This window comes from Miscanthus floridulus, chromosome 14, assembly GCF_019320115.1.
Source record: "Miscanthus floridulus cultivar M001 chromosome 14, ASM1932011v1, whole genome shotgun sequence".
NCBI lineage: Eukaryota > Viridiplantae > Streptophyta > Magnoliopsida > Poales > Poaceae > Miscanthus > Miscanthus floridulus.
The window spans coordinates 85,277,310-85,289,958 of NC_089593.1; the positions used below are offsets into that span (position 1 = coordinate 85,277,310).

A 12,649-nucleotide genomic window follows, 5' to 3' on the forward strand; every position below is an offset into this window, starting at 1 on the left:
GTGTGCTGATGACGACGACATGAGGCGGGCCGGTGTGCTGACGACGACGACGACGTGAGGCGGGCCGGGGCAGTGTCTGTGCGTGATGTTGTGATCCTATGTACCATGTGAACCATGTAGTCATTCATCATATGAGAAAATTCTATGTTGATAATGTAAGTATAAGTCATTATGAAATGTAAGTATATGTGTCTTATTGCTAATATAACCATTACTATTTCTAAAATGATAAGAATTTATTTTCTTCTTCTACAGGCGATCTCTGATGCTATGATATAAAGTTGAAAAAATATGTAATGCTCATATTACTTTAGCAACATTAGTATATTATATCTATATATTCAAAGTTCACAAATGAAGAAACGTTGAAGTTTTCCTTCATTGTCTGTAGCCATGCATGCAAGTCCAACCAAAACTGCTTACATCATCACATGTGATATTTTTTATAAACTAAAAAACGCTTAGTTTACAAACTGGGTATCCAAATTGAGTTCCTATTTGACCATATTATATATCCTACAACAAATCCTTAAAAAAAAAGACCCTACATAAATATATTTGGATAAAATTTCGTTAACAAACATTGATCTATGAAGATAGAAAAAATTCTTCTATTGAGCAAAGGCAGTGGAGGGCCTCATCTGAGAATGTACAAAGAGAATGTACAAAGAGATCGACGAACATATCACCTCGAGCTCGGCAGTGGAGGGCCTCGGGCGCGGTGGAGGGCCACGGGCGCGGTGGAGGGCCTCGGGCGTGGAGGAGGGCGTGGTGGAGGGCCACGGTCGCGCGCGGAGGAGGGGCACGGGCGCGCGCGGTGGAGGCCACACGAGGAAGAAGAGGGCGGCGGTGTCACAGAAGGCGAACGGACGGCGGCGCGAGGAGGGCGGCGGTGTTCAACCAGGAAGAAGACGAGCGGATCGATCTGCGCCAGGCGCTGAAGGTTATATATCAGAGAGAATTACTCCCAGTGCCAGCCACCAACCGGGAGTAAAAACCCTTTACTCCCGGTGCGTATTACCAATCGGGAGTAAAGGTCTCTTTACTCCCGGTGCATGTTACCAACCGGGAGTAAAGGTATACCTTTACTCCCGGTTGGTAACACGCACCGGGAGTAAAGGGTTTTTTTTGGTGGGCCACGAAACTGCAGCCCACCTTTACTCCCGGGTGGGCTTCCCACCCGGGAGTAAAGGTGGGCTGCAGTTTCGTTTCCCGCCTGTTTTAAGCAATAGTCTTGTTAAATACAATAGAAATGCAATAGTTTTTGTTAAATACATAGTAAATTAAATAAAAGGCATAAAATTATTTTGTTAAAAATATGGATTTTCTTTTTGTTTATTGCACATAGGATAAATCTATAACCTAACTTTTTTATTTTTTGTTAGAATTATAAAACATAATGTAACTAATATTTATTATTTCGTTAATGCAAAAATGTAGTGTTTAATTAAAATTATTAAAACTATTGGTTTTGGACAGGAAATTTGTTTTCACATCATTTTAACGTTAATATTTTAATTTTTCATCACTCAGTATCCTAATTTACCTTTTTGAGAGAGAAATCCCACCAAATCAAACATTGATTTAATTTGAAACATGACATAATAAACATCTGAATTCACAATTATTACATAATATCTCAAACACACACTACATTAAATCACTATATCATCAAGTGGGCACAGCAGTGAACTTCTTCTTTACGTATGTCCCTTGGTTATGATCGCTTCGTAACCATGGAGTGTCCTCATCATTTACCAAGATGCTAGGGTCTTTGTTCACTTTGAAGGGCGGAATTCGGTCATCCTTTTCATAATCTTCTGACATGTCCGACTTGTCCTCAATTCCCACGATGACTCTTTTCCCTGAAAGAACTATGTGGCGCTTTGGCTCTATGGTTGAGTCATTATCGTTTTTCCCTCTTTTTGGTTTGGTAGACATATCATTGACATAGAACACCTGATTCACATCCTTGGCAAGGACAAATGGTTCATCTTTGTACCCAATATTACTAAGGTCTACTGTTGTCATTCCATACTCATTGTCTATTGTTACCCCGCCTCCGGTCACCTTGACCCATTGGCACTTGAACAATGGGATCTTCAAAGTAGGTGCATATTCTAGTTCCCATATTTCATCTATGCGTCCATAATATGTCTGCTTATTCCCATTTGGGTCTGTGGCATCTATGCGGACACCACTATTTTGGTTGGTACTCCTTTTATCTTGGGCTACTGTGTAGAATATGTTCCCATTTATCTCGTACCCTTTGTATGTGACGATATGCCATGATGGTTGCATAGCCAATAAATACAGTTGCTCATGGATGCTCTCATCACCTTGACATTTTTTTCGCAACCAACCACCGAAAGTTTCCATGTGCTTACGCGTAATCCAAGCTTCAGTCTTTCCTGAAAACTTGGATCGTAAGAGATCCTTGTGTGTCTCAATATACGGATCTACCAAAGAGGAGTTCTGTAGAACTGTGTAGTGCGCTTTATTGAAATAATCATCATCCGTTCCAATATATGTTTTCCTCCCTAGTGTCCCCTTTCCACTTAGTCTCCCCTCATGTCTCGATTCAGGAACACCAATCGAGTCAAGGTCGGGAATAAAGTCAACACAGAACTCAATGACCTCTTCTGTTCCATAGCCCTTGCGATGCTTCCTTCTGGGCGAGCACGATTGTGAACATATTTCTTTAGGACTCCCATGAATCTCTCTAAGGGGAACATGTTGTGTAGGAACACAGGACCGAGAGTGAAAATCTCCTTGACTAGGTGAACTAGGAGGTGTGTCATAATATCAAAGAAGAAAGGAGGGAACACCAACTCAAAGCTGACGAGACATTGAACCACATCATTCTGTAGTTTAGCTAGATCAGTTGGATCAATTGCCTTCTGAGAAATTGCATTGAGGAATGCACATAGCTTCACGGTGGCTAGACGTACATTTGGAGGTAGAATTCCTCTTAATGCAACTAGAAGTAATTGCGTCATGAGAATGTGACAGTCATGGGACTTTAAGTTACAGAACTTCTTCTCTGGCACATTTATAATACCCTTTATATTCGAGGAGAATCCAGATGGTACCTTGATGTTGTTTAAGCATTCAAACATGATTTCCTTCTCCTCTTTGCTTAGAGTGTAGCTAGCAGGACGTAAGTAATGGCGTCCATCATCTGTCTTCTCTGGATGCAGGTTGTCTCTTTCTCTCAAACAACGCAGGTCCTGTCATGCTTCAAATGTGTCCTTAGGCTTTCCATACACACCCATAAAGCCTAGCAGGTTCACACAAAGATTCTTCGTCAGGTGCATCACGTCGATCGAGCTACGGACCTCTAGGACTTGCCAATACGGTAGGTCCCAAAATATGGACTTCTTCTTCCACATGGGTGCGTGACCGTTAGCGTCTTTCGGAACAGGTTGGCTTCCATGTCCTTTTCCAAAGACGACTTTCACATCATTGACCATATCGAGTACATCCTCACCGGTTTGGTTGCGAGGCTTGGTCAGGTGGTCTGCCTTCCCTTTAAAATGCTTGCCCTTCTTTCTTACAGGGTGATTTGCAGGAAGAAATCGACGATGGCCAAGGTACACGACCTTTCGACATTTTTTCAAGAATGCACCTCTAATATCACCGAAGCAGTGTGTGCATGCATTATATCCCTTGTTTGACTGTCCTAAAAGATTACTTAGAGCAGGCCAATCATTGATTGTTACGAACAACAATGCTCGCAAATCAAAGTGTTCCTGTTTGTACTCATCCCACACATGTACACCTTCTTTATTCCACAAAATGAGAAGTTCGTCAATAAGTGGTCTCAGGTACACATCGATGTCATTGCCAGGTTGCTTCGGGCCTTGGATGAGCACAGGCATCATAATGAACTTCCGCTTCATGCATAACCAAGGAGGAATGTTGTAGATACTTAGAGTAACAGGCCAAGTGCTATGACTACTGTTCTGCTCTCCAAAAGGATTGATACCATCTATACTTAAAGCAAACCTTAAGTTTCTTGCGTCATTTGCAAACTCCGGGAATTCTCTGTCGATTGCTCTCCACTAGGACCCATCAGCAGGGTGTCTCAACATATTGTCTACCTTACGGTCTTCTTTGTGCCATCGTAACAATTTTGCATGTTCTTTGTTTCTGAACAGACGTTTCAAGCGTGGTATTATAGGAGCATACCACATAACCTTGGCAGGGATTTTCTTACGCGGACGTTCGCCCTCAACATCACTAGGGTCATCTCACCTGATCTTATACCGCGACGCATGGCATACCGGGCATGCATCCAATTTCTCGTACTCTTTGCCACGGTACAGGATGCAGTCATTAGGACATGCATGTACCTTCTCTATTTCTAGCCCCATAGGACAGACAACTTGTTTTGCTTCGTAGGTAGTGGTGGGCAATTCATTGTACTTCAAAAGCATCTTCTTTTGGATTTTTAGTAACTCTCCAAATCTCTTGTCAGATACACCATTCTTTGCCTTCCATTGCAGCAATTCTAGTGTGGTTCCCAACTTTTTCTGCCCTGCATCACAAGTTGGGTACAACAATTTCTTGTGATCTTCTAGCATCCGCTCGAACTTGATCTTCTCCTTTTCACTTTCACATTCTCTTTGTGCGTCACGAATGACCTGAGAAAGATCATCAGCCGGCTCATCTTCTGCGGCTACCTCTTCTTCAGCTTCTCCCATTGTAGTATCATTGAAGCACGCACCATCGGGAATAATATCATTGTCGTCCCATTGTTCTTCTTCACCTTCTTCCATTACAACACCGGTTTCTCCGTGCTTTGTCCAACAAATATAGTTTGGCATGAAACCCGACTTGAACAAGTGTGAATGAAGAGTCCTTGAGCAAGGATATTCCACCGTATTCTTACATATGGCACATGGGCAGCACATGAAACCGTCGCGTTTGTTTGCTTCGGCCGCACGTAACAAAGAATGCACGCCGTCAATGAACTCTTGGGAGCGGCGATCAGCATTATACATCCAATGACGGCTCATCTGCATTACATGACATAAATATCATATTAAAACCTAGATCATAATTAATTATTTATACAACATGCATGCCACCACAAAAGATACAAATTTATGAAAGCATCGCTACAATGTAGACAATCCCAACTACCACTAAAAGAACTAAAGCTAAAATACATTTCAGGAGCGCAAGGATTTCGCGACCAATCTCAACTAAAACAGACAGATCCCCCGATTGTGCAACATCTTTGGGCTTCTTCGGCTGGATCACTGCCTCATTAGCCGCCGTATCTGCCTGTTGTGTAAGATATTTTTGTACGAGTTCAACATACTCTTCCTCCCAGTAGAAGCATGAACATCGTCCACTGCCATCCCACTGAAATTAAAACAAAAAATTAGAACTTTAATCACAACCATCATGAAAATAGGTATAAACTAACCATAATCATTAAATACGATAAAATAACTCACATTGCGATCCGGACACTTATAGAAGATACGATCCTTGTTGGGACCCTCCTTCTTCACTCGGTACTCCATCACAATCTTCGTTTCATCACGACACTTGCCGCATGGAATGAGAGGGAGGCCCGGCCTAAGTCGCTTTGGAAACCCATGAGAGGCCGAGGACCCGGAAGCAGTTGCCATCTACTCTCTATACTCATTTTTTAATACACTATAAATTTCTCCTTTTATAAACAAATAAAATTAAGAAACTATAAAATTATCTAGATCTCTATACTCATTTTTTAATACATTATAGCTCAAAAACATGTTTTAATAAATAACCATCCGTACTAGTTGACCTTGCTTACGTGATCATCTCGGCGAGCATTTCTCCACCGGACGGCACCGTACTTGGTCAAGGAAGAGCTCCGATTCTACGAGGAAGGGAACACGGTCTTCCACGACCGTTGTCGCTCTCCCTCGTAGAATCAAAGCTCCTCCTTGACATCCGTTACCGCTCGGCAGAGAACATGATCGCCAAGATGAACACGGTCCGCAAGTTCAACTAGTACGGATTTTCTATAATTTTCTAACTATTTTCTAAGTTTATATTTATATATACTACGTTTAGGTACGGTGATTGATAGACTACTACGACGATATTGGGACATGTGAATAAATAACCATCCGTACTAGTTGACCTTGCTTACGTGATCATCTCGGCGAGCATTTCTCCACCGGACGGCACCGTACTTGGTCAAGGAAGAGCTCCGATTCTATGAGGAAGGGAACACGGTCTTCCACGACCGTTGTCGCTCTCCCTCGTAGAATCAAAGCTCCTCCTTGACGTCCGTTACCGCTCGGCAGAGAACATGATCGCTGAGATGAACACGGTCCGCAAGTTCAACTAGTACGGATTTTCTATAATTTTCTAACTATTTTCTAAGTTTATATTTATATATACTACGTTTAGGTACGGTGATTGACAGACTACTGCGACGATATCGGGACATGTGAATAAATAACCATCCGTACTAGTTGACCTTGCTTACGTGATCATCTCGGCGAGCATTTCTCCACCGGACGGCACCGTACTTGGTCAAGGAAGAGCTCCGATTCTACGAGGAAGGGAACATGGTCTTCCACGACCGTTGTCGCTCTCCCTCGTAGAATCAAAGCTCCTCCTTGACGTCCGTTACCGCTCGGCAGAGAACATGCTCGCCGAGCTGAACACGGTCCGCAAGTTCAACTAGTACGGATTTGCTATAATTTTTTAACTATTTTCTAAGTTTATATTTATATATACTTTAACCTTCTTTCATGTAAATATGCAAGCTTGAAGTGATTTTGAGCTCAAATTGCTTACAAATGAAAAAAACCACAATAAAGAATCATATATATAGTAAACAAAATGGCATAAGACAATGGTGAAAAATGAGAGTATGAGATTGGTAACATTTACAACTGAAGAATCGACGGAGGAATCGAAGAAATCGACGGAGGAATCGAAGAATGGATGGATGAACAATGGAGGGAGGGAGGAAGCAAGAACACTAGTGCAGTGAGCTTCAAAATGTGCTGAGCTCGGGCTCGGGGAGGAAGAAGGAGACGGCCGATATATAAAGGGAGAACATTTAGTCCCGGTTGGTGGCTCCAACCGGGACTAAAGGTAACTTTCCAATCCCAGGCGCAGCCACGGCCTGGGAGTAGACCTTTACTCCCGGTTGGATCCATCAACCGGGAGTAAAAGTATACCTTTAGTCCCGGTTGGTGGCTCCAACCGGGACTAAAGGTCCCTGCCACCTCTGTCTGGCGCAGTAGCCGTTGGGCAGGGACCTTTAGTCCTGGTTGGAGCCACCAACCGGGACTAAAGGTATTTCTAGTCCCGGGGGAAAAAAATTCCGGGACTAGAGCCTATTTTAGCCAAGGATCAAAGCTCTGTTCTCTACTAGTGATGGACAAATAAATTTCTTGGAAATTGTATAACACACAATAGTGATTCGCTCTAAATTTCATCAAGCAATATTGTGAACCGTTTTAAATTATGTGCCTTCAATGCGGCCGTTGGCGAGTGTTCAGTGGCCAAGCCTGCTGGCGAGCGATCAGTCGGACTTGCTTCTGCAGTTGGCGCTGTCACGCTGTGCCGCTGGCTGCTGTAGCACTGCCCACCAGCCGCCGCCGCCCCTTTCGAAATGAAGATGCGCTAGCGCCAGGCTTGGGACGCTAGCCGCATGGGTTGTTTCCTTTGACATCGTGGGCTGCTAGTTGATTGTGGGCTTGTGGGCTAACTAGGCGATGAGCTGTAAGTACTGATCTACCATTATTATTATTTTAACCCTATATTCTACGGTAGATTCTCGGAGACAAACCGGTGCCACTTCGTCCTGAATTATTGGATCCGTCCGATCTTTCATCTTAGGGTCCATATCGCTTGGAGCTGATTCCGCCAGAAAACGCTTCTTGTTGGTTTCTCTCGCTTCTACTCTCACTATGTAAAAAAAGCACATCACATACGCGTGTTCAGGCACATCACAGACGCGTTCCTGCCATAACGCGTCTATAATAAGTAAATACTACTTACGCGTGTTACCAACACACGACTGTGACAAAACGAACACGCGTCTGTGATAATCCCTTAATAGAGACTGGTGAGTACCTACACACGTCTGCAGTTGCTCTTACCGGGGACGCGTGTTGCCAACACGCGTCCGTGACAAGATTAAGACACATCTATGTGAAGAATCATAGTGGGATCCTACTACAGACGATATTTATAAACGCATCTATACCGAGAATAATAGTGCCGACACATGTTCAATACACGTGTCTGTAGTAAGGATCCTATTACGGACGACATTTATAAACGCGTCTATAGTAAGTAGCATACTACATACTCGTATTCTCTACACGCGTCTGTAGTATTTTTCTTACCACAGACGGGTCTAGGCTATAGACGCGTTTGTTAGCTCACAACACAACCCACACAGCACAGATATACACAGATTATATATATATATATATATATATATATATATATATATATATATATATATATATATATATATATATATATATATATATATATATATATATCATAGAAATGACATATATATATATATATATATATATATATACAAGATCACAGCTGTTCATCTCAAAACTTAATTTGTTCATCACACGGTATACATTGTTCATCACACACATATTCACATGTGTCTCACAACTCCAATTGTATCTCCCAGCTCCAAACACACAGTTCATAGATTAGGCATAGCAGCAGCTAGCTATAGGACAGATCGAATGAACATATATACCAGGCACTTCATCAAGGTGTATCTGCACAATGAAACTCGCCTTTTTCATTGATGATCTGTGACACAATAAACGAGGCGATCTTCTCTCTAATATACTCAAAGTTGCTGGGAGTGGACTGCACTTCAAATTCCTATAATTGCCAAAGAGTATCATCAGTAAACACAAAAACACTGTGTAAAAAACACTGTGTATGGATAAAGGCCAACGTGTGTATAGGCACAAAAGCATCATAAGTGAACAGAAAAAGCATCATCAGTGCATCACATCACTTGCTAAATTGCTGACACTAAGCTAGTATGTATAGCAGCTAGGTAAAGCTCCAACGAGCGCCATTGCCATTCCATGACCCAGCACAAGCACTCAATTGCATTACACACTGCCTGCTAGCATTCATTCATTCCCCAGTTGCTAATCCAATACAAGATCTCTAGCTTGCAGTCAGCTACATACACTGCTATATCCAGATTTTTAAAACATTCATTGATCACTGATATATATTTGCAATTGTACCTGAGGATCATTCAAATTGGCATGTGCCATTGCCAGCATCAAGTTGTGGGCCGCAAACAACTCACATGTGTGGTCCAGACGTTGTTGCTGGCACTGCGAACATAGGAAACACATGGTTAATAATTAAATTGACAAAAAGACTTTACAACTGGAAGTGAAGCACTACTTACTGGAATTTTGGCTGCATGAGTCAACTTCAATTTTTTCTGCCCTTTCTTTAGCCTGGGTTGGAAATTGCTAAAATCCCTACACATACATGAGTTGTTATCAAATTTTTTTGACTTCCAATAACATAATTAAGAAAAAAATACATGGGTCAATAGTAGGTTAGACAATACTCACTCATCGATCATAGATTTGATAGGACTCAAATCTGACTTCCTGCCTCTATTGGAGTCGACATATATCACCTTCGGCCACTTTTGAACGATGATGACAACAATCCAGTGCCCACCACAGTTATGTGCAAACATCACAAAATTTTTCTTGGCATATTTCCTTAGGCAATATTCTAGATACCCCATGCTACAATGTCTATCAGTGTTCATAGTCTTTATTGACACTAGATCTGGATCAATAATGCCAACAGACACATCTTTGGCCCTAGCTTCTACAATCAGGCATCTAGGAATAAAGAAACATACAAAAACAATTTAGCAAGCAAATATATGAAGAGCATCCCTAGCTAAAAATGAACAAGCCCAGAAAATAGATGAAATTGTACTTACAGTGTCAACACACGAAGAAGTCCTATATCCAATCTATCAAGTTTGAAGAGGTCAAACAAGTCTTCTAATCCCAAAGCAAGAGACTCAGTGTCTGTCTCACACAAAAAATGTTGTTTCATGAACACAACAACCATCCTGGCTGTCCTTTTCTCTTCACATTCTTTCATATACCAAGCATGAAGAGCAACACACCCAGGTCTTGCCTTCTCAAGCTCTGTTTCTGATAGGAATCGCTCTCAAAATTTGAACTTGGGCTTGGCCTATGTCCATATAGAACCCCAGGGGCACTCTTAGACAATTTGGTGGGTTTATCCACCTTCTGTTGCTTAGCACCCACCTGCTATTCTAGTTTGCTGTCACTCTTGGCTGCTCTAGGTTTTATTGGTGGGTTAGCTAGAGGAGTTGTGAACTTAGCTGGCTTCGACGCTGGCTCCGGCGCTGCCACACTCTCCTTTGAAGCACTCTTTTCTAAAGTATACCACTCTTCGGCTTGTCAACAGTTGCACTCTTAGAGGCACCCTTTGCCTTCTCATTGCCTCCCACAAGGTCCTTTTGATTGCTTTTGGAGCTCCAAGGCCGTGGAGGTCTTAGTAATTTTGGAGAAGAGAGTACCTTTGATGATACCACAAGATGGCCACTCCTCCACTGGACCCTCTTGTATAGAGCCTGTCCAAGAGTTCTTACCTCAGGACTTGGGCGTGGACTCAACGGTCTGTCCTCATGTTTATGATATACATAATCAATATGTACAATGGCATAATCTTGCACTACTAGTTGTGAACATAGGTCACTTTGCTATGGAAACACCATACCCCTTGCTACCTCCATCTGATAACCTCTAGGGTTGATTACTAGGGTACAAGGTGTTGGCTCTGTTAGAAGGTCAACAGTATCTAGATCTGGAGTTACCTCAAGTCCATCGAAGTAATCTCTATCGACTGCATCTGAGGCTGAGGCACAGCTACTCTTTCGACCACCTACAGGGCTAGGGGTGTTGGAAGGCAACATCAAATGCAGTCCTTGGTCATGCAGCATGGCCATGATATCATGTGTGACCTTCTTGGTAACTTCTTCTATCACTAGGCTTCTAACTTCTTCTTTGATGGCTTCCACATCCACATCACTTGTTGATTGCTTCCTCTTTCTGTACATGCCGGTGCAATCCAACCAATGCTTCCAACCATTGTAACTAGACACACCAAGCACGTGGCCTATTTGTTCTGGGCTACCCAAGACCTCTGTGAGCACATCCTTTTCCCTAACCAAAGTGAGCCCTAAAGACTCATGGGCTCCTTGATTCTCTATAATTTTCTTAGATACACTTTCAGCTGGATCTTTTAACCAACGAATCTCAGCACTTCCTTCTGACTTAACCAAAGTATTCCATGGATGTAGCCAATTCCTTGGGTGGCCACTTGGAAACTGGTCCCATGTATTACTGATGCCTTGGGCGGCTAACTCCCTGTCCTCCTGCTCCCACTTTGTGTCTTTCCCTTCATACCCTGCTGTCCCTAGGCAGTGGTCATGCAAGTTCCTCTACCGAAGCTTCTTGTACTTCTCACTTGCTGCCTTTGCTTCTTCACTGTCCTTCAATTCACAAAGTTTGCCCAATCTTCTTTTGAAATGTATGTGTGCTTCACCATGGCATCCAACCCTTTGTTGATAAAATTGCATGTAAGGTCACTTTTGTGGGTTGTCCAACTCTTGGCTAACATCTGCATTATCTTCTTACACGCAATAGCCTTCAATTCTTCTGGAAACTCCAACCAAGGCTGGACACACTCATCAAATATAGTCATCTTGTCTTGTTCACTTAGTGAATTGAATGAAGACAGGACCAAGGAGATCCTTTGTCTAGCAATTAGACCAATCAGCCTCCTCAATCTTATCTAGGCCCTCTTCTCTGTGGGAATCCCAACCAGATTGAGCTTCGTGACGGTTAGCTTATCATTTGGCCACCGGGTGACTGTCCGCTTTCTTCTTCGAGGTTGATGAGGAGGTTCAGATTGCTGCGCCTCTGCATTAGCATCTCTCTCTTCATCCTCTGTAGTAGCATCTCCCTCTTGGTCCCTTGCATCCGCATCTCTCTCTTCCTCCTCTTCATTAGCATCTATGTTGTGTCCCTCCTCTCCACTATTAGTTGGTTCTTCATCTTCTCCTCCTGATGATGCCATAGATGCATGATCAGACATCTATCAAACAAAGGTGAGCAAGGTTGTTAGTGCACATGATAGAGCACTGCCATCTAATAGTAACTAGTGTCAGTTTATCACAAAGCTGCATCTTACCATTCTAATAGGGACTGTAACAGCAGTCAATAGCTAGCAGTGCAGACACCCTTTTACAGCACCACAGATCCATGTTTGACACATATACAGTGAAAACAACAGCAAAAATGTCATGAGATGATGTACAATTCAGAATAGAAAATTCAGAATAGACTAAAATACATCTACAAGTTTAGGCTATAGAACATCTCAATCCACTCAACTAGATCATCAACAACTAGATCAATAGTTAAGGAAGCAACAGAAAATACAACAGACTATGTAATACTAACTGCAATTCTCAGCTAAGTATGACCCACAAGAGTTTATACTGATCAACAAGCATAAGTAGACTATGAGCAAGTGTTCAGTAATATAGAAAAGC

At 42.4% G+C, this 12,649-nt stretch overlaps 1 pseudogene; it reads right to left on the reverse strand.

Annotated features, from left to right (window-relative positions):
- Positions 1–9,607: 9,607 nt before the first annotated feature.
- On the reverse strand, positions 9,608–12,171 carry LOC136503902 (uncharacterized; annotated as a pseudogene).
- Between the last annotated feature and the right edge of the window lie 478 nt (positions 12,172–12,649).